The sequence below is a fragment of the Aegilops tauschii genome, chromosome 3 (assembly GCF_002575655.3).
Source record: "Aegilops tauschii subsp. strangulata cultivar AL8/78 chromosome 3, Aet v6.0, whole genome shotgun sequence".
Lineage (NCBI taxonomy): Eukaryota > Viridiplantae > Streptophyta > Magnoliopsida > Poales > Poaceae > Aegilops > Aegilops tauschii.
In genome coordinates, this window is record NC_053037.3 from 545,454,726 (window position 1) to 545,480,028 (window position 25,303).

At 41.9% G+C, this 25,303-nt stretch overlaps 1 protein-coding gene and 1 long non-coding RNA gene across 3 annotated transcripts in view; both read right to left on the minus strand.

Moving 5' to 3' along the window:
• LOC109778652 (transcription and mRNA export factor ENY2) overlaps positions 1-25,303 on the minus strand; it is a 259,142-nt gene that overhangs the window by 140,246 nt on the left and 93,593 nt on the right. The gene's annotated exons all lie outside the window — the stretch shown is intronic.
• Positions 421-3,603, minus strand: LOC141042500 (uncharacterized). 2 transcript variants are annotated; one of them, XR_012205573.1, is made up of 5 exons: positions 2,754-3,603; positions 2,116-2,280; positions 1,647-1,954; positions 1,076-1,264; positions 421-860 (listed from the first exon to the last, which is right to left on the minus strand). It is a non-coding gene; the product is annotated as an uncharacterized lncRNA (long non-coding RNA). The 2 variants fall into 2 exon arrangements; XR_012205572.1 differs by lacking the exon at positions 1,647-1,954.

The following is a 25,303-nucleotide window of genomic DNA, read 5'->3' on the forward strand; positions in this document are numbered from 1 at the left end:
AGTGTGATTGATGGTGGAGAGGGAGTAAACCTTTACTTTTATCGCTTGGGAACTGCCACTAGCGTGCTTAGCATGAAAGATGTTGATAACTGATGGTCGTGAAGTGCATAAAAAGGGTGCATGTCTCAAAATATCATTTACCTCTGTTTTGAAAAAAATTGAGCTCTGGCACCTCTGCAAATCACTGCTTCCCTCCGCGAAGGGACTTTCTATTTACTTTTATGTTGTGTCATCACCTATTAAAAACAAGCGCTAGAAACTGAGAGAGCACAGTTGTCATGATTTATGCATTGTGTATAGCTAATGTTGGGTGCATCATGACTGGATCTTTTCTACCATGAATTACAATGTTTAGTCACTGCTTGAACTTTGGAGGTGCTCTTCATGTATGTTTTGCGGTCTCAGAAAGGGCTAGCGAGATACCACTATTATCATATTACTAGTAAACTGCACGTGCTTTGCACGTAGTAACCAAGTGGTGCCGGCTACCTCTGTGTGAAGCCAGGTACTATTCTAAAAGTAAGTCAATGTTCTGAAATTTTAGTTTGTCAAAGTGCAGGAATTGTTCGCCTCTCTAAAAACTGCGCCACCCTCCTCTTCGCATCCCGACCATCCCGAGCCCCAGACACTGATGGCAAGCACATCGCCGTAGAGGAGTACCTCCAACTCCTTCCCAAGCACCTTGGATGTGGAGATCGGGTGAACCAGCGCCGCCGGATGATCCATCAGGCCATCAGGGAGCAAGCTCTCGAAGATGGCAAAGCATGAGGAGGAGAAAGTACTCCATGTAGATGAATTTTAAAGTTTCTTCTCTGTGTGTGCGTGCATTGTTTATGTGCCATTGGAAGAATCACTGAGATCTGCAATGAAAATAGTAATTTTTGGCAAAGTGTGTTAGTGGGGATGGTCCGGAGCATAGGAATGAAATGCCATTATTTTGTTGATGAACTTGTAATGAGATTGCCCAGCTTCGTCTATACATCAATTTATCAATTAGTTAAAAAAAGGACAGGTAAAGTTGATGAATGATTGATGCATTAGAAATAGCTATGATACACCGTAACAACTATATTACCTTTTTGGGCAGGAAAACAACCATTTGGGACATAGATGGTGCTGTCATGGTCTTCCTGCTCATTGGCTAAACCATGTTCATGTGTTTCCTTTCCAGTACTACTACAACCTGCCCCATTAGACATTCTCCTTCTCTTATGTCCACTGCCCTTGTCCAGGAATGCTGCTACACGCTTATGTTGACCAGTACCTGTCAATTCATTACATGATGTAGATATGTCAGATGAACTGATCAAGGTGTAAATTTTAGCAACCAGACTAATTATGTCAACTCGAAGGATATTGTAAGATGCAGAAAGTTCAAGCTCATCAAAATATTGGTATGAATTCCACCAAAAAAACATACATTATAATACTTATTGACAAATAATAGGACAGCAGGAAGTGGATGTTAATGAAATGCCTATCATAATCAGAGTGACAAGAATGTTTCTTATTATATACATATACATGTGCGTTTTGGAGATAAACATAACCTGATTGAGTGACCATTCACGTAATAATTAGGACATGAAGAAATTTATGTTAATACTAAAAAAATTAAGACAAAATGTTATTGCATTAATATGTACCTTCTGTAATTGTACTGATGGGAGTAGTTGTGTGCATGCTTCCATTGGTAAAATTACAAGTTTGACTCCCAGATTGTGCATTATCACTAACTACATGATTTTTCCTTCTCCGTTTGTCTCACGGTTTCTTTGCAGGTAGGCAGCACGATGTTCTAGAGTCATCTTCAAGTATCTTTCCTGGTCATGATAACGCTTACACTCAGAAGCATCTGTCGGTAGAGTTGCATGTCCAGTCGAAGGAGTATTTGATTTTATGGATATGCAAAATGGATTGATTGATCGTTTTGTCCCAGTAATTGGCTGATCCACTGCACCAAGTATTTTTTGTGATGGAATGTATAGAACATTTCAAACAACCCGCGAGCAATCTTTTAACACACAAGGCATATGTTTTTTATTTATGTAACAACATATAAGAAGCTGTAAACTTGTTTCAAGATTCTGGTGACCAGAAATATTAAAGATGTACCTTGTTTCCCTTTTGATAAATTATGTGAGTCAACCACATTTGTAATATCTTGAAACGGAGCCCGTCCTGGCATTCCAATGGATCTTGTTGTATGGTACTATGGTGACTTGAACTGCCATTCACTTGCTTCCTAGATAACTGTCTGCACTTGGCTTTGCTAAGGCGCTGAGCAACATAGCAGACATCATTAGCATAAGATAGGAAGGTAATGCAGCAGTATATCCACGCGAAGCTTAAGTCACCTGAAACTCCTTGTAACAAACCAATTTTTTTGACATATTAATTGATACATATAATCTAACAATAGACTGTATTGATGTTTTGTCAGTACACATGGTACAGTGTAACATTCAGCATCGTTCTCGATAAAAAAATCATTTAAAATGTTAAAATCAATGAAGATGAGATTTTAAATGGTTATAACACTTCTATGGAAGTATGAGAAATGAAAAAAAAACTTTGTGGACATAAACTCAAACACGTGGTGGTCAGAGTATGCTGTGATAAATTTCATGATTTCTATAATGAAATACAAAATCTAGGTTTGGATTCATGTCATCTGGTATGCAGAGATAGAAAATGTACAGATCATTAAACAAATTAGCACCACTTCTATACATTCTCAGATTGTATCTTACCTCTTCAACATGTAAGCTATGAGTGCGTGAGGTTGAGGATGCTTTGTTCACAGCGGCCGGGCTGCACTGATATGTCATCCCATTGCTAGCACTTGCAGCACCGATGGCCTCCGGGCGGATTAGCCTGAGGAGCGCCCGGCCGGAGATTCCAGGAAGCGGTGGCGGTGAGCACGTGGAACAGTAGCAAGGGTAGTTAGCACCTGGGGAGAAACTACTGGGGCCGCCCGAGTTTGAGAGATTGGAGTCGAAATTGCACGGAAGAGCAACTGAGGAGCGCTTCCCGCGGCCGGCGGCGTAGGGCAGAGCTGTTCTAGAGGACTTGTTGTGGCGCGAGTACGGGGGCTGGGGCGACAGCGGAGGGACGGTGAAACCATGAAACAGAGTGCTTCGATGAGAAGAGAATGGTGCCGGATTTTTTTATTGATATTTTATCTTGGTGGGGACGCTCCAGGTGCTTCCAGAATACCAGCGAGCGCGCGGTGAAAGCGGCCAAACCAGAGCGCGCGCGGGCAGACTGCGAATCCCGGAGATCCTGGCCCTTGGTTTCGGTTCAGTAAAGATCTGGCCGTAGATCTTCAACACACACAACTGAATCAACGGTTCATGTTTGGTTTGGGGTGCTGGGAGGAGAGAGAAGGGGACCAAATCCAAAATTGGTACACTATAGAGAGTAGTATAGATATATCATGGTTGTTTTGACAACGTGTTGCTGTTTGAGATATCTTATTATTGCTCGCTAGCTGATTATGTCATTGATATGAGTTAATATAATCTTTAAATGTTATTGTCGACATGGTTAGTTATAATGCTAGCTGAAAATCTGGGTGCTGTTTAAGCCTATTTATGCAAACAGGAGCAAAAGAGTTCGTAAAAGTTTTTCTTTCTCACTTTCAGTTTATCAACTGAATTGCTTGAGGACAAGCAAAGGTTTAAGCTTGGGGAGTTGATACGTCTCCAACGTATCTACTTTTTCTCACGCTTTTCCTCTTGTTTTGGACTCTAATTTGCATGATTTGAATGAAACTAACCCCGGACTGACGCTGTTTTCAGCAGAACTACCATGGTGTTGTTTTTTTGCAGAAATAAAAGTTCTTGGAATAAAACGAAACTTTGCGAGGAATTTTTATGGAATAAAAGAGGATTTTTGGAGCCAAGACCCACCAGAGAGGGGCCCCTGGGTGGGCACAACCCACCAGGGCGCGCGCCCCTCTCCTGGCGCGCCCAGGTGGGTTGTACCCACCTGGTGGCCCCGCAGACCTCAACCCTGACACTATAAATTCCTATTTTCGGAGAAAAAAGGAGGGGAAAATAATTATTGCGTTCCACGAGACGGAGCCACCGCCAAGCCATGTTCTTCCTCAGACGGGCAGATCTGGAGTCCGTTTGGGGCTTCGGAGAGGGGGATCTTCGTTCCTCGTCATCACCAACCCATCTCCATCGCAAATTCCATCATGCTCCCCACCGGGAGTGAGTAACTCCTTCGTAGGCTCGCTGGTCGGTGAGCAGTTGGATGAGATTCATCATGTAATCGAGTTAGTTTTGTTAGGGCCTGATCCCTAGTATCCACTATGTTCTTAGATTGATGTTGCTATGACTTTGCTATGCTTAATGCTTGTCACTTTGGGCCCGGGTGCCATTAACTCAGATCTGAACCGTTTATGAATTCATCATTATATCCATGTTTTAGATCCGATCTTGCAAGTTATAGTCACCTACTATGTGTTATGATCCGACAACCCCGGAGTGACAACAACCGGGCCCACTCTCGGTGATGACCGTAGTTTGAGGAGTTCATGTATTCACTATGTGTTAATGCTGTTTTCCGGTTCTCTATTAAAAGGAGGCCTTAATATCCCTTAGTTTCCAATATGGACCCCGCTACCACGGGAGGGTAGGACAAAAGATGTCATGCTAGTTCTTTTAATAAAACATGTATGACTATTTACAGAATACATGCCTACATTATATCGATGAACTGGAGCTAGTGCCGTATCACCCTAGGTTATAACTTCCACATGATGAATATCATCCAACAAGTCACTGATCCAATGCCTACAAATTTATATATATTGTTTCTGCTAAGTTACTATTGCTATCATCACTGTTACGCTTGCTACAAATTACTGCTATCACTGTTACTGTTACCGTTGCTGCTGTCACTACTATCAAAACTATCAAACTACTTTGCTACTGATCACTTTGCTGCAAATAATTAATCTCCAGGTGTGGTTGAATTGACAACTCAGCTGCTAATACCTTCAAATATTCGCTGGCTCCCCTTGTGTCGAATCTATAAATTTGGGTTGAATACTCTACCCTCGAAAACTGTTGCGATCCCCTATACTTGTGGGTTATCATCCATCAACATCTTCAACAACACCATCTCCTCTCAAACCCTAGTTCATCTCTTGTGTTCAATCTTTGTACCATAACTATAGATTGGTGCTTGTGGGTGACTAGTAGTGTTGATTACATCTTGTAGTTGATTACTATATGGTTTATTTGGTGGAAGATTATATGTTCAGATCCAATATGCTATTTAACACTCCTCTGATCTTGAGCATGATTATCATTTGTGAGTAGTTACTTTTGTTCTTGAGGTCACGGGAGAAATCATGTTGCAAGTAATCATGTGAAGTTGATATGTGTTTGATATTTTGATAGTATGTATGTTGTGATTCCCTTAGTGGTGTCATGTGAACGTCGACTACTTGACACTTCACCATATTTGGGCCTAAGGGAATGCATTGTGGAGTAGTTATTAGATGATGGGTTGCGAGAGTGACATAAGCTTAAACCTAGTTTATGCGCTATTCCGTAAGGTACCGAATGGATCCAGAAGTTTAATGATGTGGTTAGAATTTATTCCTAATACTTTTCTCGTAGTTGCAGATGCTTGCTAGGGGGTTAATCATAAGTAGGAGGTTTGTTCAAATAATAACAGCACCTAAGCACCGGTCCACCCACATATCAAATTATCAAATTAGCGAACATGAATCGAATCAACATGGTGGAAGTGATGAGGTGAAATTCCCGTGTACCCTCAAGAATGCTTTGCCTATTATAAGAGACCATTTTGGCCTGTCCTTTGCCTCAAAAGGATTGGGCTACCTTGCTGCACTTTTGTTACTGTTACCGTTACTTGCTTGTTACAAATTATCTTGCTATCAAACTACTCTACTACTTACAATTTCAGCACTTGCAGACATTACCTTGCTGAAAACCACTTGTCATTTCCTTCTGCTCCTCGTTGGTTTCGACACTCTTACTTATCAAAAAGGCTACAATTGATCTCATATACTTGTGGGTTATCAAGGCTATTTTCTGGCGCCGTTTCCCGGGAGTGAAGCGCTTTTGGTAAGTGGAAATTGGTAAGGAAAAATTATTACTATGTGTTGAAATTTATTATCACTTGTTACTATGGAAAACAATCCTTTGAGGGGTTTGTTCAGGGTATCTTCTGTTGGGGAACGTCGAAATTTCAAAAAAAATCCTACGCACACGCAGGATCATGGTGATGCATAGCAACGAGAGGGGAGAGTGTTGTCCACGTACCCTCGTAGACCGAAAGCGGAAGCGTTAGCACAACGCGGTTGATGTAGTCGTACGTCTTCACGATCCGACCGATCCAAGTACCGAACGTACGGCACCTCCGAGTTCAGCACACGTTCAGCTCAATGACGTCCCACGAACTCCGATCCAGCAGAGCTTCACAGGAGAGTTCCGTCAGCACGAAGGCGTGATGACGGTGATGATGTTGCTACCGACGCAGGGCTTCGCCTAAGCACCGCTACGATATGACCTAGGTGGAATATGGTGGAGGGGGGCACCGCACACGGCTGGAATAGATCAATAGATCAACTTGTGTGTCTAGAGGTGCCCCCTACCCCCGTATATAAAGGAGCAAGGGGGGAGGCGGCCGTCCAGGAGGAGGGCGCGCCAAGGGGGGAGTCCTACTCCCACCGGGAGTAGGACTCCTCCTTTTCCTTGTTGGAGTAGGAGAGGGAAGGAAGGGAGAGAGGAGGAGAAGGAAAAAGGGGGGCGCCGCCCCCTCCTTGTCCAATTCGGACTAGAGGGGGAGGGGGTGCGCGGCTGCCCTTGCCGCCCCTCCTCTTCTCCCACTAAGGCCCATGAGGCCCAATTAACTCCCCGAGGGGTTCCGGTAACCCCCCGATACTCCGGTTTTTCTCCGAAACCACTCGGAACACTTCCGGGGTCCGAATATAGTTACCCAATATATCGATCTTTACGTCTCAGCCATTTCGAGACTCCTCGTCATGTCCGTGATCATATCCGGGACTCCGAACTACCTTCGGTACATCAAAACACAAAAACTCATAATACCGATCGTCACCAAACTTTAAGCGTGCGGACCCTACGGGTTCGAGAACTATGTAGACATGACCGAGACATGTCTCCGGTCAATAACCAATAGCGGAACCTGGATGCTCATATTGGCTCCTACATATTCTACGAAGATCTTTATCGGTCAAACCGCATAACAACATACGTTGTTCCCTTTGTCATCGGTATGTTACTTGCCCGAGATTCGATCGTCGGTATCTCAATACCTAGTTCAATCTCGTTACCGGCAAGTCTCTTTACTCGTTCCGTAATGCATCATCCCGCAATTAACTCATTAGTCACATTGCTTGCAAGGCTTATAGTGATGTGCATTATCAAGAGGGCCCAGAGATACCTCTCCGACAATCAGAGTGACAAATCCTAATCTCAAAATACGCCAACTCAACAAGTACCTTCGGAGACACCTATAGAGCACCTTTATAATCACCCAGTTACATTGTGACGTTTGGTAGCACACAAAGTGTTCCTCCGGTAAACGGGAGTTGCATAATCTCATAGTCATAGGAACATGTATAAGTCATGAAGAAAGCAATAGCAACATACTAAACGATCAAGTGCTAAGCTAACGGAATGGGTCAAGTCAATCACATCATTCTCCTAATGATGTGATCCCGTTAATCAAATGACAACTCATGTCCATGGCTAGAAAACTCAACCATCTTCGATTAACGAGCTAGTCAAGTAGAGGCATACTAGTGACACTATGTTTGTCTATGTATTCACACATGTATTATGTTTCCGGTTAATACAATTCTAGCATGAATAATAAACATTTATCATGATATGAGGAAATAAATAATAACTTTATTATTGCCTCTAGGGCATATTTCCTTCAGTCTCCCACTTGCACTAGAGTCAGTAATCTAGATTACACGGTAATGATTCTAACACCCATGGAGTTTTGGTGCTGATCATGTTTTGCTCGTGGAAGAGGCTTAGTCAACGGGTCTGCAACATTCAGATCCATATGTATCTTGCAAATCTCTATGTCTCCCACCTAGACTTGGTCCCGGATGGAATTGAAGCGTCTCTTGATGTGCTTGGTCCTCTTGTGAAATCTGGATTCCTTTGCCAAGGAAATTGCACCAGTATTGTCACAAAAGATTTTCATTGGACCCGATGCACTAGGTATGACACCTAGATCGGATATGAACTCCTTCATCCAGACTCCTTCATTTGCTGCTTCCGAAGCAGCTATGTACTCCGCTTCACACGTAGATCCCGCCACGACGCTTTGTTTAGAACTGCACCAACTCACAGCTCCACCGTTCAATGTAAACACGTATCCGGTTTGCGATTTAGAATCGTCCGGGTCAGTGTCAAAGCTTGCATCGACGTAACCATTTACGACTAGCTCTTTGTCACCTCCACAAACGAGAAACATATCCTTAGTCCTTTTCAGGTATTTCAGGATGTTCTTGGCCGCTGTCCAGTGATCCACTCTTGGATTACTTTGGTACCTCCCTGCTAGGCTAATAGCAAGACACACATCAGGTCTGGTACACAGCATTGCATACATGATAGAGCCTATGGCTGAAGCATAGGGAACATCTTTCATTTTATCTCTATCTTCTGCAGTGGTCGGGCATTGAGTCTGACTCAACTTCACACCTTGTAACACAAGCAAGAACCCTTTCTTTGCTTGATCCATTTTGAACTTCTTCAAAACTTTGTCAAGGTATGTGCTTTGTGAGAGTCCTATCAAGCGTCTTGATCTATCTCTATTGATCTTGATGCCTAATATGTAAGCAGCTTCACCGAGGTCTTTCATTGAAAAACTCTTATTCAAGTATCCTTTTATGCTATCCAGAAATTCTATATCATTTCCAATCAGCAATATGTCATCCACATATAATATCAGAAATGCTACAGAGCTCCCACTCACTTTCTTGTAAATACAGGCTTCTCCAAAAGTCTGTATAAAACCATATGCTTTGATCACACTATCAAAACGTTTATTCCAACTCCGAGAGGCTTGCACCACTCCATAAATGGATTGCTGGAGCTTGCACACCTTGTTAGCTCCCTTTGGATCGATAAAACCTTCTGGTTACATCATATACAACTCTTCTTCCAGAAATCCATTCAGGAATGCAGTTTTGACATCCATTTGCCAAATTTCATAATCATAAAATGCGGCAATTGCTAACATGATTCGGACAGACTTAAGCATCGCTACGGGTGAGAAAGTCTCATCGTAGTCAATCCCTTGAACTTGTCGAAAACCTTTCGCAACAAGTCGAGCTTTATAGACAGTAACATTATCGTCAGTGTCAGTCTTCTTCTTGAAGATCCATTTATTCTCAATGGCTTGCCGATCATCGGGCAAGTCAACCAAAGTCCACACTTTGTTCTCATACATGGATCCCATCTCAGATTTCATGGCCTCAAGCCATTTTGCGGAATCTGGGCTCACCATCGCTTCTTCATAGTTCGTAGGTTCGCCTTCGTTAAGTAACATGACCTCCAGAATAGGATTACCGTACCACTCTGGTGCGGATCTTACTCTGGTTGACCTACGAGGTTCAGTAGTAACTTGATCTGAAGTTTCATGATCAATATCATTAGCTTCCTCACTAATTGGTGTAGGTGTCACAGGAACCGGTTTCTGTGATGAACTACTTTCCAATAAGGGAGCAGGTACAGTTACCTCATCAAGTTCTACTTTCCTCCCACTCACTTCTTTCGAGAGAAACTCCTTCTCTAGAAAGGATCCATTCTTAGCAACGGATGTCTTGCCTTCGGGTCTGTGATAGAAGGTGTACCCAACAGTTTCCTTTGGGTATCCTATGAGGACACATTTCTCCGATTTGGGTTCGAGCTTATCAGGTTGAAGCTTTTTCACATAAGCATCGCAGCCCCAAACTTTAAGAAACAACAACTTTGGTTTCTTGCCAAACCACAGTTCATAAGGCGTCGTCTCAACGGATTTTGATGGTGCCCTATTTAACGTGAATGCAGCCGTCTCTAAAGCATAACCTCAAAACGATAGCGGTAAATCAGTAAGAGACATCATAGATCGCACCATATCTAGTAAAGTACGATTACGACGTTCGGACACACCATTACGCTGTGGTGTTCCAGGTGGCGTGAGTTGCGAAACTATTCCGCATTGTTTCAAATGTAGACCAAACTCGTAACTCAAATATTCTCCTCCACGGTCGGATCGTAGAAACTTTATTTTCTTGTTACGATGATTTTCCACTTCACTATGAAATTCTTTGAACTTTTCAAATGTTTCAGACTTATGTTTCATTAAGTAGATGTACCCATATCTGCTCAAATCATCTGTGAAGGTGAGAAAATAACGATACCCACCGCGAGCCTCAACATTCATCGGACCACATACATCAGTATGTATGATCTCCAACAAATCTGTTGCTCGCCCCATTGTTCCGGAGAACGGCGTTTTAGTCATATTGCCCATAAGGCATGGTTCGCAAGTACCAAATGATTCATAATCAAGTGATTCCAAAAGTCCATCAGTATGGAGTTTCTTCATGCGCTTTACACCTATATGACCCAAACGGCAGTGCCACAAATAAGTTGCACTATCATTATCAGCTCTGCATCTTTTGGCTTCAACATTATGAATATGTGTATCACTACTATCGAGATTCAACAAAAATAGACCACTCTTCAAGGGTGCATGACCATAAAAGATATTACTCATATAAATAGAACAACCATTATTCTCAGATTTAAATGAATAACCGTCTCGCATCAAACAAGATCCAGATATAATGTTCATGCTTAACGCTGGCACCAAATAACAATTATTTAGGTCTAAAACTAATCCCAAAGGTAGATGTAGAGGTAGCGTGCCGACGGCGATCACATCGACTTTGGAACCATTTCCCACGCGCATCGTCGCCTCGTCCTTAGCCAGTCTTCGCTTAATCCGTAGTCCCTGTTTCGAGTTGCAAATATTAGCAACAGAACCAGTATCAAATACCCAGGTGCTACTGCGAGCTCTAGTAAGGTACACATCAATAACATGTATATCACATATACCTTCGTTCACCTTGCCATCCTTCTTATCCGCCAAATACTTGGGGCAGTTCCGCTTCCAGTGACCAGTCTGCTTGCAGTAGAAGCACTCAGTCTCAGGCTTAGGTCCAGACTTGGGTTTCTTCTCTTGAGCAGCAACTTGTTTGTTGTTCTTCTTGAAGTTCCCCTTCTTCTTCCCTTTGCCCTTTTTCTTGAAACTGGTGGTCTTGTTGACCATCAACACTTGATGCTCCTTCTTAATTTCTACCTCCGCAGCCTTTAGCATTGCGAAGAGCTCTGGAATTGTCTTATCCATCCCTTGCATATTATAGTTCATCATGAAGCTCTTGTAGCTTGGTGGCAGTGATTGAAGAATTATGTCAATGACACTATCATCCGGAAGATTAACTCCCAGTTGAATCAAGTGATTGTTATACCCAGACATTTTGAGTATATGTTCACTGACAGAACTATTCTCCTCCATCTTGCAGCTATAGAACTTATTGGAGACTTCATATCTCTCAATCCGGGCATTTGCTTGAAATATTAAATTCAACTCCTAGAACATCTCATATGCTCCATGACGTTCAAAACGTCGTTGAAGTCCCGGTTCTAAGCCGTAAAGCATGGCACACTGAACTATCGAGTAGTCATCAGCTTTGCTCTGCCAGTTGCATCTGCAGCAGGCCTGGCACCCAGCGGTGCTTCCAGGACGTAATTCTTCTGTGCAGCAATGAGGATATTCCTCAAGTTACGGACCCAGTCCGTGTAATTGCTACCATCATCTTTCAACTTTGCTTTCTCAAGGAACGCATTAAAATTTAACGGAACAACAGCACGGGCCATCTATCTACAATCAACATAGACAAGCAAAATACTATCAGGTACTAAGTTCATGATAAATTTAAGTTCAATTAATCATATTACTTAAGAACTCCCACTTAGATAGACATCCCTCTAATCATCTAAGTGACCACGTGATCCAAATCAACTAAACCATGTCCGATCATCACGTGAGATGGAGTAGTTTTCAATGGTGAACATCACTATGTTGACCATATCTACTATATGATTCACGCTCGACCTTTTGGTCTCAGTGTTCCGAGGCCATATCTGCATATGCTAGGCTCGTCAAGTTTAACCCGAGTATTCTGCGTGTGCAAAACTGGCTTGCACCCGTTGTAGATGAACGTAGAGCTTATCACACCCGATCATCACGTGGTGTCTCGGCATGACGAACTTTGGCAACGGTGCATACTCAGGGAGAACACTTTTATGTTGAAATTTAGTGAGAGATCGTCTTATAATGCTACCATCAATCAAAGCAAAATATGATGCATAAAAGATAAACATCACATGCAATCAATATAAGTGATATGATATGGCCATCATCATCTTGTGCTTGTGATCTCCATCTCCGAAGCACCGTCATGATCACCATCGTCACCGGCGCGACGCCTTGATCTCCATCGTAGCATCGTTGTCGTCTCGCCAACTATTGCTACCGCTTAGTGATAAAGTAAAGCAATTACAGGGCGATTGCATTGCATACAATAAAGCGGTAACCATATGGCTCCTACCAGTTGCTGATAACTCGGTTACAAAACATGATCATCTCATACAATAAAATATAGCATCATGCCTTGACCATATCACATCACAACATGCCCTGCAAAAACAAGTTAGACGTCCTCTACTTTGTTGTTGCAAGTTTTACGTGGCTACTACGGGCTGAGCAAGAACCGTTCTTACCTACGCATCAAAACCACAATGATAGTTTGTCAAGTTAGTGCTGTTTTAACCTTCTCAAGGACCGGGCGTAGCCACACTCGGTTCAACTAAAGTTGGGGAAACTGACACCCGCCAACCACCTATGTGCAAAGCACGTCGGTAGAACCAGTCTCGCGTAAGCGTACGCGTAATGTCGGTCCGGGCCGCTTCATCCAACAATACCACCGAACCAAAGTGTGACATGATGGTAAGCAGTATGACTTGTATCACCCACAACTCACTTGTGTTCTAATCGTGCATATAACATCTACGCATAAAACCAGGCTCGGATGCCACTGTTGGGGAACGTAGTAATTTCAAAAAAATTCCTACGCACACGCAGGATCATGGTGATGCATAGCAACGAGAGGGGAGAGTGTTGTCCACGTACCCTCGTAGACCGAAAGCGGAAGCGTTAGCACAACGCGGTTGATGTAGTCGTACGTCTTCACGATCTGACCGATCCAAGTACCGAACGTACGGCACCTCCGAGTTCAGCACACGTTCAGCTCGATGACGTCCCGCGAACTCCGATCCAGCAGAGCTTCACGGGAGAGTTCCGTCAGCACGATGGTGTGATGACGGTGATGTTGTTGCTACCGACGCAGGGCTTCTCCTAAGCACCGCTACGATATGACCGAGGTGGAATATGGTGGAGGGGGGCACCGCACACGGCTGGAATAGATCAATAGATCAACTTGTGTGTCTAGAGGTGCCCCTGCCCCCATATATAAAGGAGCAAGGGGGGAGGTTGCCAGCCAGGAGGAGGGCGCGTCAGGGGGGAGTCCTACTCCCACCGGGAGTAGGACTCCTCCTTTTCCTTGTTGGAGTAGGAGAGGGAAGGAAGGGAGAGAGAAGGAGAAGGAAAAAGGGGGGCGCCACCCTCCTCCTTGTCCAATTCGGACTAGAGGGGGAGGGGGCGCGCGGCTGCCCTAGCCGCCCCTCCTCTTCTCCCACTAAGGCCCATGAGGCCCAATTAACTCCCCGGGGGGGTTCCGGTAACCCCCCGGTACTCCGGTTTTTCTCCGAAACCACTCGGAACACTTCCGGTGTCCAAATATAGTCGTCCAATATATCGATCTTTACGTCTCGACCATTTTGAGACTCCTCGTCATGTCCGTGATCATATCCGGGACTCCGAACTACCTTCGGTACATCAAAACACAAAAACTCATAATACCGATCGTCACCAAACTTTAAGCGTGCGGACCCTACGGGTTCGAGAACTATGTAGACATGACCGAGACATGTCTCCGGTCAATAACCAATAGCGGAACCTGGATGCTCATATTGGCTCCTACATATTCTACGAAGATCTTTATCGGTCAAACCGCATAACAACATACGTTGTTCCCTTTGTCATCGGTATGTTACTTGCCCGAGATTCGATCGTCGGTATCTCAATACCTAGTTCAATCTCGTTACCGGCAAGTCTCTTTACTCGTTCCGTAATGCATCATCCCGCAATTAACTCATTAGTCACATTGCTTGCAAGGCTTATAGTGATGTGCATTATGGAGAGGGCCCAGAGATACCTCTCCGACAATCAGAGTGACAAATCCTAATCTCAAAATACGCCAACTCAACAAGTACCTTCGGAGACACCTTTATAATCACCCAGTTACGTTGTGACATTTGGTAGCACACAAAGTGTTCCTCCGGTAAATGGGAGTTGCATAATCTCATAGTCATAGGAACATGTATAAGTCATGAAGAAAGCAATAGCAACATACTAAACGATCAAGTGCTAAGCTAACGGAATGGGTCAAATCAATCACATCATTCTCCTAATGATGTGATCCCGTTAATCAAATGACAACTCATGTCCATGGCTAGGAAACTAAACCATCTTCGATTAACGAGCTAGTCAAGTAGAGGCATACTAGTGACACTATGTTTGTCTATGTATTCACACATGTATTATGTTTCCGGTTAATACAATTCTAGCATGAATAATAAACATTTATCATGATATGAGGAAATAAATAATAACTTTATTATTGCCTCTAGGGCATATTTCCTTCATCTTCACTTCGACCGGAACCACAATTAGTTACCCCTCAACCTACTGCACCTACTGAAAATATTGAATATGAAGTTCCTTCGGGTATGATAGAACAACTGCTAGCTAATCCTTATGCAGGAGATGGAACTGAACATCCTGATATGCACTTGATTTACCCGGAGATGAAGTTAAGAAGAAGGTTTTCCCTTTATCTTTGAAGGGAAAATCATTGGCATGGTATAGGCTATGCGATGATATTGGATCTTGGAGTTGGAATCGATTGAAATTGGAGTTTCACCAAAAAAATTACCCTATGCATCTTGTTCATCGTGATCGGAATTATATATATAACTTTTGGCCTCGTAAAGGAGAAAGTATCGCTCTAGCTTGGGGGAGGCTTAAGTCAATGATATATTCATGCCCCAATCATGAGCTCTCAAGAGGAATTATTATCCAGAATTTTTATGCTTGGCTTTCTCATAATGATTGATCCATGCTTGATACTTCTTGTGTTGGTTCTTTTATGAAGAAGACTATTGAATTCCGGTGGGATATTTTGGAAAGAATTAAACACAACTCTGAAGATTGGGAACTCGACGAAGGTAAAGAGTTAGGGATTAAGCTTAATTATGATTGTGTTAAATCTTTTATGAATACCGATGCTTTTGAAAAGTTTGGCACTAAATATGGACTTGACTCTGAGATAGTAGCCTCCTTTTGTGAATCGTTTGCTACTCATGTTGATCTCCCTAAGGAGAAGTGCTTTCAATATCACCCACCTATTAAAGAAGAAATTAAATAACCAGTACTAGCTAAAGAGGAAACTATTATTTATAATGTTGATCCAGTTGTTCCTGTTGCTTATATTGAGAAACTACCTTTCCCTGTTAGGATAAAGGAACATGCTAAAGTTTCAACTGTAGTCAACAAAAGTTATATTAGAACACCTAAACCTGATGAACAAATCAAAGTAGAACCTAGTGTTGCTATGGTTAAGGATCTCTTGGAAGAAAATATAGATGGGCATGTTATTTACTTCTATAATGAAGCCACTAGAATTTCCAAACCTGATAAAGAGGATAAACCCAGACCCGTTGTTGGCATGCCTGTTGTCTCAGTTAAAATAGGAGATCACTGTTATCATGGTTTAGTGTCATAGGTGCTAGCGTGAGTGCTATTCCCTTTACCTTATATCAAGAAATTATGAATGACATAGCACCCGCTGAAATAGAAGAAAATAGATGCTACTATTAAACTTGCTAATAGAGACACCATCACACCACTTGGGATTGTTAGAGATGTTGAAGTCTTGTGTGGGAAAATAAAATATCCTACTGATTTTCTTGTTCTTGGTTCCCCACAAGATGATTTTTGCCCCATTATCTTTGGTAGACCTTCCTTGAACACCGTTAATGCTAAAATAGATTGTAAGAAACAAACTGTTGGTGTCAGCTTTGGCGATGAGTCTCATGAGTTTAATTTTTCCAAGTTTAGTAGAAAACCTCATAAAAAGAATTGCCTAGTAAGGATGAAATAATTGGTCTTGCTTCTATTGATGTGCCTCCTACTGATCATCTAGAGCAACATCTACTAGACCATGAAAATGATCTACATATGCATGAAAGAAATGAATTAGATAAGATTTTCTTTGAACAACGGCCTCTGCTTAAACATAATTTGCCTATTGAAACTCTTGGAGGTCCTCCTCCACCTAAAGGTGATCCTATGTTTGAATTGAAACAATTGCCAGACACTTTGAAATATGCTTATCTTGATGAGAAGAAGATATATCATGTTATTATTAGTGCTAACCTTTCAGAACATGAAGAAGAAAGACTATTGGAAGTTCTAAGGAAGCACCGAGCTGCTATTGGATATACTCTTGATGATTTAAAGGGCATTAGTCCCATTCTCTGTCAGCACAAAATTAATATGGAACCTGATGCTAAACCCGTTGTTGATCACCAATGTCGGTTAAATCCGAAGATGAAAGAAGTGGTAAGAACAGAAATTTTAAAACTTCTAGAGGCAGGTATAATCTATCCTATAGCTGATAGTAGATGGGTAAGTCATGTTCATTGTGTCCCTAAGAAGGGAGGTATTACTATTGTTCCTAATGATAAGAATGAACTTATTCCACAAAGAATTGTTACAGGTTATAGAATGGTAATTGATTTTAGAAAATTAAACAAAGCAACTAGAAAAGATCATTACCCTTTGCCTTTTATTGATCAAATGCTAGAAAGGTTATCTAAGCACACACATTTTTGCTTCCTTGATGGATATTCTGGTTTTTCACAAATACATGTTTCTCAACCTGATCAAGAAAAGACCACTTTCACTTGTCCCTTTGGAACTTATGCTTATAGACGTATGCCTTTTGGTTTATGCAATGCACCTGCTACCTTTCAAAGATGTATGACTGCTATATTTTTTGACTTTTGTGAAAATATTGTTGAGGTTTTAATGGATGAATTTTCTGTTTATGGGAAGTCTTTTGATGATTAATAGCAATCTTGATCGAGTTTTGCAGAGATGTGAGCAAACAAATCTTGTCTTGAATTGGGAGAAGTGCCACTTTATGGTTAATGAAGGTATTTTTTTAGGCCATAAAATTTCTGAAAGAGGTATTGAGGTGGACAAAGCTAAGGTTGATGCAATTGAGAAAATGACATGTCCTAAAGATACCAAAGGTATTCATAGTTTCTTAGGTCATGCTGGTTTCTATAGGAGATTTATCAAAGACTTTTCTAAAATTTCTAGGCCTCTTACAAATCTTTTGCAAAAGGATGTTCCTTTTGTTTTTGATGATGATTGTTTAAAAGCCTTTGAAACACTCAAGAAAGCCTTAATTTTTGCACCTATTGTTCAACCACCTGACTGGAACTTGCCTTTTGAAATTATGTGTGATGCTAGTGATTATGATGTTGGTGTTGTTCTAGGACAAAGAGTTGGTAAGAAACTAAATGTTATTCATGATGCTAGTAAAACTCTAGACAATGCACAATGAAATTATGCTACTACTGAAAAAGAATTTCTAGCAGTGGTGATTGCTTGTGATAAATTTAGATCTTACATGGTTGACTCTAAAGTTATCGTTCACACCGACCATGCTGCTATTAAATATCTTATGGAAAAGAAAGATACTAAACCTAGACTTCTTCGATGGGTTCTCTTGTTACAAGAATTTTATTTACATATCATTGATAGAAAAGGAGCAAAGAACCCCGTAGCTGATAACTTGTCTAGGCTTGAAAATGTCCTTGATGACCCACTACCTATTGATGATAGCTTTCCTGATGAGCAGTTAGCTGCAATAAATGTTTCTAATAACACTCCTTGGTATGCTGACTATGCTAATTACATTGTTGCTAAATATTTACCACCTAGCTTTACATACCAACAAAAGAAAAAATTCGTCTATGATTTAAGACATTACTTCTAGGATGACCCACATCTTTATAAAGAAGGAGTAGATGGTATTATTAGACATTGTGTACCTGAGCATGAACGGAGACAAATCCTACGGAAATGTCACTCCAAAGCTTATGGAGGACATCATGCGGGAGACAGAACTGCTCACAAGGTATTGCAGTCTGGGTTTTATTGGCCTAGTCTCTTCAAGGATGCTCGTAAGTTTGTCTCATCTTGTGATGAATATCAAAGAATAGGTAATACTGGTAAGCGTCAAGAAATGCCTATGAATTATTCACTTGCTGTTGAACCATTTGATGTTTGGGGTTTTGATTACATGGGACATTTTCCTTCCTCTAATGGGTATACACATATTTTGGTTGCTATTGATTATGCTACTAAGTGGGTAGAAGCTATTCCAACTAGTAATGTTGATCACAACACCTCTATTAAAATGCTTAAGGAAGTTATTTTCCCAAGGTTTGGAGTCCCTAGATATTTAATGACTGATGGTGGTTCTCACTTTATTCATGGTGCTTTCCGTAAATTTCTTGCCAAGTATGATGTTAACCATAGACTTGCATCACCCTATCATCCTCAGTCTAGTGGTCAAGTTGAACTTAGCAATAGAGAAATAAAATTAATTTTGCAAAAATCTGTCAATAGGTCCCGGAAGAATTGGTCTAAGAAATTAGATGATGCACTTTGGGCTTATAGAACAGCATATAAAAATCCTATGGGCATGTCTCCTTATAAAATGGTTTATGGGAAAGCTTGTCATTTGCCTCTTGAGTTAGAACATAAAGCATATTTGGCAATTAAAGAACTCAACTATGATTTCAAACTTGCCGGTGAAAAGAGGTTATTTGATATTAGCTCATTAGATGAATGGAGAACCCAAGCTTATGAAAATGCCAAGTTATTTAAAGAAAAAGTTAAAAGATGGCATGATAAAAGAATCCAAAAGTGTGAGTTCAAAGTTGGAGAATATGTTCTTTTGTACAACTCTCGTTTTAGATTCTTTGCAGGAAAACGCCTCTCTAAATGGGAAGGACCCTATGTTATAGAGGAGGTTTATCGATTTGGAGCTATCAAAATAAATCATACCGATGGTACTAACCCGAAGGTTGTCAATGGGCAACGAATAAAACATTATATCTCAGGTACGCCCATTAATATTGAAAGTAATATTATCCAAACTTTGACACCGGAAGAACACATAAAAGAGTTCTTCCGGAACACTCCAGAATCATGAAAAAGAGGAGGTACGTGATACGGTAAGTAAACGGACTCCGAAAAATCCGCAAAAATATTTTTTGTCTGTTTTGGAATATTTAGAAAATTAGAAAAATAAGAAACTACCAGGAAAGTCACCCTGGTGGGCACAAGACACCAGGCCAGGCGCGCCCAGGTGGGTTGTGCCCACCTCGGGTACCTTCCGGACTCCGTTTTTCTACCGTTTGCTTGTTTCCCAAGATAAAAAAATCTTTATATACCCCCCGAACCTATTGACCACCGTATCGCGGAGAAACCTTCTGTTTTCTTTTCCTTGCTATTTTATGACAGGTCCAATCTACCATGGCCACTTCACGCTCTTCCAAGGACAAGTTCTTCGAGAACGTCATCGACCCATATCTGCGAGAGGTGGTGCAGCACCCTCAGGCAATCCAGATGCATGAGGGGGTGCTCCACTTCCGTGATGTGCAAGGTCCCAAGGGGACGGGAACTGTGGAGGCCAGACTTGAAGCTATGGAGCAGGAGGTCTTCCGGTGCAAGGGGATGGTGGAACGTGGACTTAATGCCAATCACCTCATGATCGCGGATTACACCCGTGATCTCAAGGTGGATGGCAAGTCCATGAAGGACATCGTCTTCACCTTCAACGAGCAAATCAACTTCCTCCAAAGCCAGATCTACGATCTCCAAAACCAAGTCTTTGAGTATGAGGCGAGGTTTAAAGGTATGAGTTTGGCTGCCAGTTGCAGGACCCGTGAGACTCACTCCTCCTCTTATAATGGTGAGCCCTTGCCATGGAAATCCGAGGACAAGATCGCCTCTACTTCATCACCACCTCCTTCTTCATCACCAAAAGAAAATTGAGTATCGGGTATGGGCTCTCCCCTTGGCTTCCGCCAAGCTTGGGGGAGGTGCCCCGGTATCGTATCACCCCCACTATCTTTTGCCTTTACTTATTTTAGTTCGATCTTTTGCTTTAGATGAATAAAAGTTTAGTTCGATCCTTTCTTTTTGGGAGCTTGCTTAGTAATATATGCTTGTAATCGTGTGCGAGATATATAATAAAGTTTAGTTTGAGTTTTTGCTTTCTTAACTTTCATGTTTCAATAAAAAGAAAGGAAATAAATGAAAAGATCATATGCTAATCCTATGGTAGGTGATGACACCACATAAGGAAAAGTATAAGTAGAAAATTTTATTAGAGATTGACAAACATAGCATTAGTCAATGATGCAACTCATGAAAGAATTAATAAGGGAAGAGAAGATTCACATATAAATACACTATCATGGAAATCTTTTGTGATTGTGAGCCCCCATAAAATATTATATGCCAAAATAGTTGACGTTGGACAAGGAAGAGAACTTAATGATTTATGTTTGTATTCACATAGAAGTTATATTGTCATAGATCCTTCCACATGTTGTGCTTGCCCCCCATCTTTGCTAGCCAAAAATTCTGCACTAAGTAGAGATACTACTTGTGCATCCAAAAACCCTTAAACCCAAATCTTATTTTCAAGAGTCCACCATACCTACCTATGGATTGAGTAAGATCCTTCAAGTAAGTTGTCATCGGTGCAATAAGGCAATAAAAATTGCTTCTAAAAGTGTAAGATCATTTAGTGTAAGAGAAAATTGAGCGTTGTACGAACTTGTGATGGTAAAGAAATAAAAGCGACAGACTGCATAATGAAGGTTGCCATCACAAGGGGCAATATAACGTGACGTTCTCTTGCATTAAGGGGTTGATCATACAAACAAATAACCGCATGGCAACCTCTGCTTCCCTCTGCGAAGGGCCTATCTTTTACTTTTATGTATTTACTTTTATGCAAGAGTCAAAGTTCTTCTCTCTTTTCCTTTTATTTTTCTCCTTTGGCAAGCATCATGTGGTGAGGAAAGATCTAGGAACATATGTCCAGTTGAATATGGGTAGGATAAGTTATTATTGTTGACATCACCCTTGAGGTGAATACGTTGGGAGGCGAAACTATAAGCCCCTATCTTTCTATGTGTCCGGTTGAAACGTTTTGCTCATGTGTATGCGGTGAGTGTTAGCAATCATAGAAGACTATATGATGGTTGAGTATGTGGACTTGCCTAAAGGCTCCGATACGTGACCCTTCCTGAAAAGATGATAAATTGTAGTTGCAAAGTTGACTGAGAACATAGTTTGTTGGTTTCTAATAGAGTTTATGCTTTATACTTCGATAGTGTGATGAATTGTTACTTATTAATGAGAAGTCTATGATAAAAGTCCTATGATAAAAGATTTATGTTAAACTTTGTTGCTATTATAATAATTCACGTGATGCTTCTATGTTTGTATCTTGTTTTTATCGACACCTCTCTCTCTAAGAATGTGGACATATTTTTCGATTTTGGTTTTCGCTTGAGGACAAGCGAGGTCTAAGCTTGGGGGAGTTGATACGTCCATTTTGCATCATGTTTAACTACTATTATTTTTGATGTTTTTATCCATAATAATGCTTTTTGGAGTAATTCTAATACATTTTCTCTCATAATATGCAAGGTACACACAAAGAGGGAGAATTCCGGCAGCTGGAAATCTGGACCTGAAAAAGCTACGTCAGGCCACCTATTCTGCACAACTCCAAATGAGCTAAAACTTACAGGGAATTTTTATGGAATATATGAGAAATATTGGAGCCAATAAGTACCAGAGGGGTCCCACCAGGTGGGCACAACCCACCTGGGCGCGCCAGGGAGCCCAGGCGCGCCCTGGTGGGTTGTGCTCCCCTCGGCCCACCTCCGGTGCCCATCTTCTGGTATATAAGTCATTTTAACCTAGAAAAAATAAGGAGAGGACTTTCGGGACAGCGCGCCGCCGTCTCGAGGCGGAACTTGGGAAGGAGCACTTTTGCCCTCCGGCGGAGCGATTCCGCCGGGGAACTTCCCTCCCGGAGGGGGAAATCATCGTCATCATCATCACCAACAACTCTCCTGTCTTGGGGAGGGAAATCTCCATCAACATCTTCAACAACACCATCTCCTCTCAAACCCTAGTTCATCTCTTGTGTTCAATCTTTGCACCGGAACTATAGGTTGGTGCTTGTGGGTGACTAGTAGTGTTGATTACTATATGGTTTATTTGGTGGAAGATTATATGTTCAGATCCAATAAGCTATTTAACACCCCTCTGATCTTGAGCATGATTATCATTTGTGAGTAGTTACTTTTGTTATTGAGGTCACGAGAGAAATCATGTTGCGAGTAATCATGTGAAGTTGATATGTGTTCGATATTTTGATACTATGTATGTTCTGATTCCCTTAGTGGTGTCATGTGAACGTCGACTACATGCCACTTCACCATATTTGGGCCTAAGGGAATGCATTGTGGAGTAGTTATTAGATGATGGGTTGCGAGAGTGACAGAAGCTTAAACCCTAGTTTATGTGCTATTCCGAAAGGGGCCGAATGGATCCAAAAATTTAATGCTATGGTTAGAATTTATTCTTAATACTTTTCTCGTAGTGCGGATGCTTGCGAGGGGGTTAATCATAAGTAGGAGGTTTTTTCAAGTAAGAACGGCACCTAAGCACCGCTCCACCCACATATCAAATTATCAAAGTAGCGAACACGAATCGAATGAACATGATGAAAGTGACTAGATGAAATTCCCGTGTACCCTCAAGAACGCTTTGCCTATTATAAGAGACCGTTTTGGCCTGTCCTTTGCCTCAAAAGGATTGGGCTACCTTGCTGCACTTTTGTTACCATTAACATTAATTTCTTGTTACAAATTATCTTGCTATCAAACTACTCTACTACTTACAATTTCAGCACTTGCAGACATTACCTTGCTGAAAACCACTTGTCATTTCCTTCTGCTCCTTGTTGGGTTCGACACTCTTATTGAAAAGTCTACAATTGATCCCATATACTTGTGGGTCATCAGGGTGGCACTAGATGCACTTACAATCTCCCCCTTTTTGGTGATTGATAACAAACTGGTTGAAGTTTTCAACGGGGATAAAAGTATGAGAAAGTTAAAGTACATGGGCATTATCTTCATAGGTTGAAAGAGGCTCCCCCTGAAGATGTGCATATAAATATTTTGCCTTTGAATGCAAATGCACATGGCAGGTTTTGCTTTATGGAGATTCTCTTCAACACATGAAGACAATTCATCGTGCATATACAAATGTAATGAAGATAATGAAATGCACAATGAGAAATGGGCGTCTGCATAATGACTTCATGCGGGATTAATCATCGCATCAAAGGGTAGTAGAAGAAGTGGCAGATGACCATCAAGTTTTAAGTGTTACAACTCAAAAACCAACTGTTCAAGAACGACAGTTGTAAAAACTTGGCAAAAATAAGCATCCGACCCATATGGACCCGTTTGAAGACTATCAACTCATATGCTTCTCCCCCTTTTGTCAGTAATGACCAAAAAGGTTTGAAGACATAGAGTGTCTACTCATTCTCAGGCGGTGAAGATGTTGGAGCAGCAGGATCGACGTTTGAGTTGGGCAGTGCAGAGGGGCATGATGCAGAATCTTGGTGCAATGAAGCCATCGCTGGTGAAGTGGCGTCGTCCTCTTCATCAATGACTCTCGCAACAATAGTTGCAGCCGAAGATGAATACTCAGAATCTTCAAGGGAAGGAGTTGGACGCCAACTTGCTGATTGCAGAGGCCTGGAATCAAACTTGAAGCGCTCAGTGAAGCCATCTGCTCGTTGATCGTCTTCAGAACAGAGCATTGTGAGGCTCTTCCGGGAACACCGATAGGCTTCATGTGCAACAAATGAGTTCTTGGTTGCAAGGTTGCGAATGCGATTGACATCAACGAGAAGACTCCGCATCTGGCGCTTCAGCCAGTCATTTCGGACACGAGCATGCTTCTGAGGCCTTTGAGCTATCGTGCTGGCTGTTGCATCAGTGTTGGCACGATGCGGCAGAAGAAGCTGACCAGCAAGAGGACCAGCAGGTGCAGGAGGATTAGGCACATGAACGCCTTCAATAGGTTGAGTGAAGCTTTGAAAGGCGGCATTGTCTTCATGTATTGGCTCCTTGGCAGGCTCATGATAAATAGCTTCATGAGACATATCCACTTCAGGCCAGAATACAACATGGTTGCACGCTGAAGCTTAATAGTTGATGGTTGAGTGAAGCTTTATCAGCCGCATGACCCATATGGAGCATAAAACTTGAGGCCAAATAGATCAATGCCTGAAGCTGCCAACTGTCGGATGAAGAAGTCTTGAGTATTGAACATGATGACATTGATGATGTAGAAGACCGATGTCTTCATAGTGCCTTCAAGCTTGGCGTCAGGATAATGCCCTTTGATAGGCCACAGCGTGCGCCTCAGAATGTGATATATGGTGCGGGCAAATACTCGAGGCCCTTGACATAAAACTCCTTGGGGTATTCAACATCAATTGGCAAAGGCTTCATCATGCTGAGCATTTGACTCATATTAGGCTCAGGCTTCTGGAAGACACTCTACAGTTCTTGCACATGGCGCTGACAACCTGGCTCATACAGATCACCAGGAGTGGGCAGGAAAGTGAGCTCGATGATATCTTCAACTTTAGCTTCATGATGGACATCCCCTGACATCCACTCAAGGACCCATGTCTTCGGATCCCTGTTGTAGCCTGATATGTGGAGAGTGCCAAAGAATTGCAGAAGAAGTTCTTCATTCCAGTGCTCCTTATCGACAACAAATGGGAGCAGACCGACTTCACGGAAGCAGTCAAGGGCTTCTTGAAGGCATGGCAGCCCAGCAATGG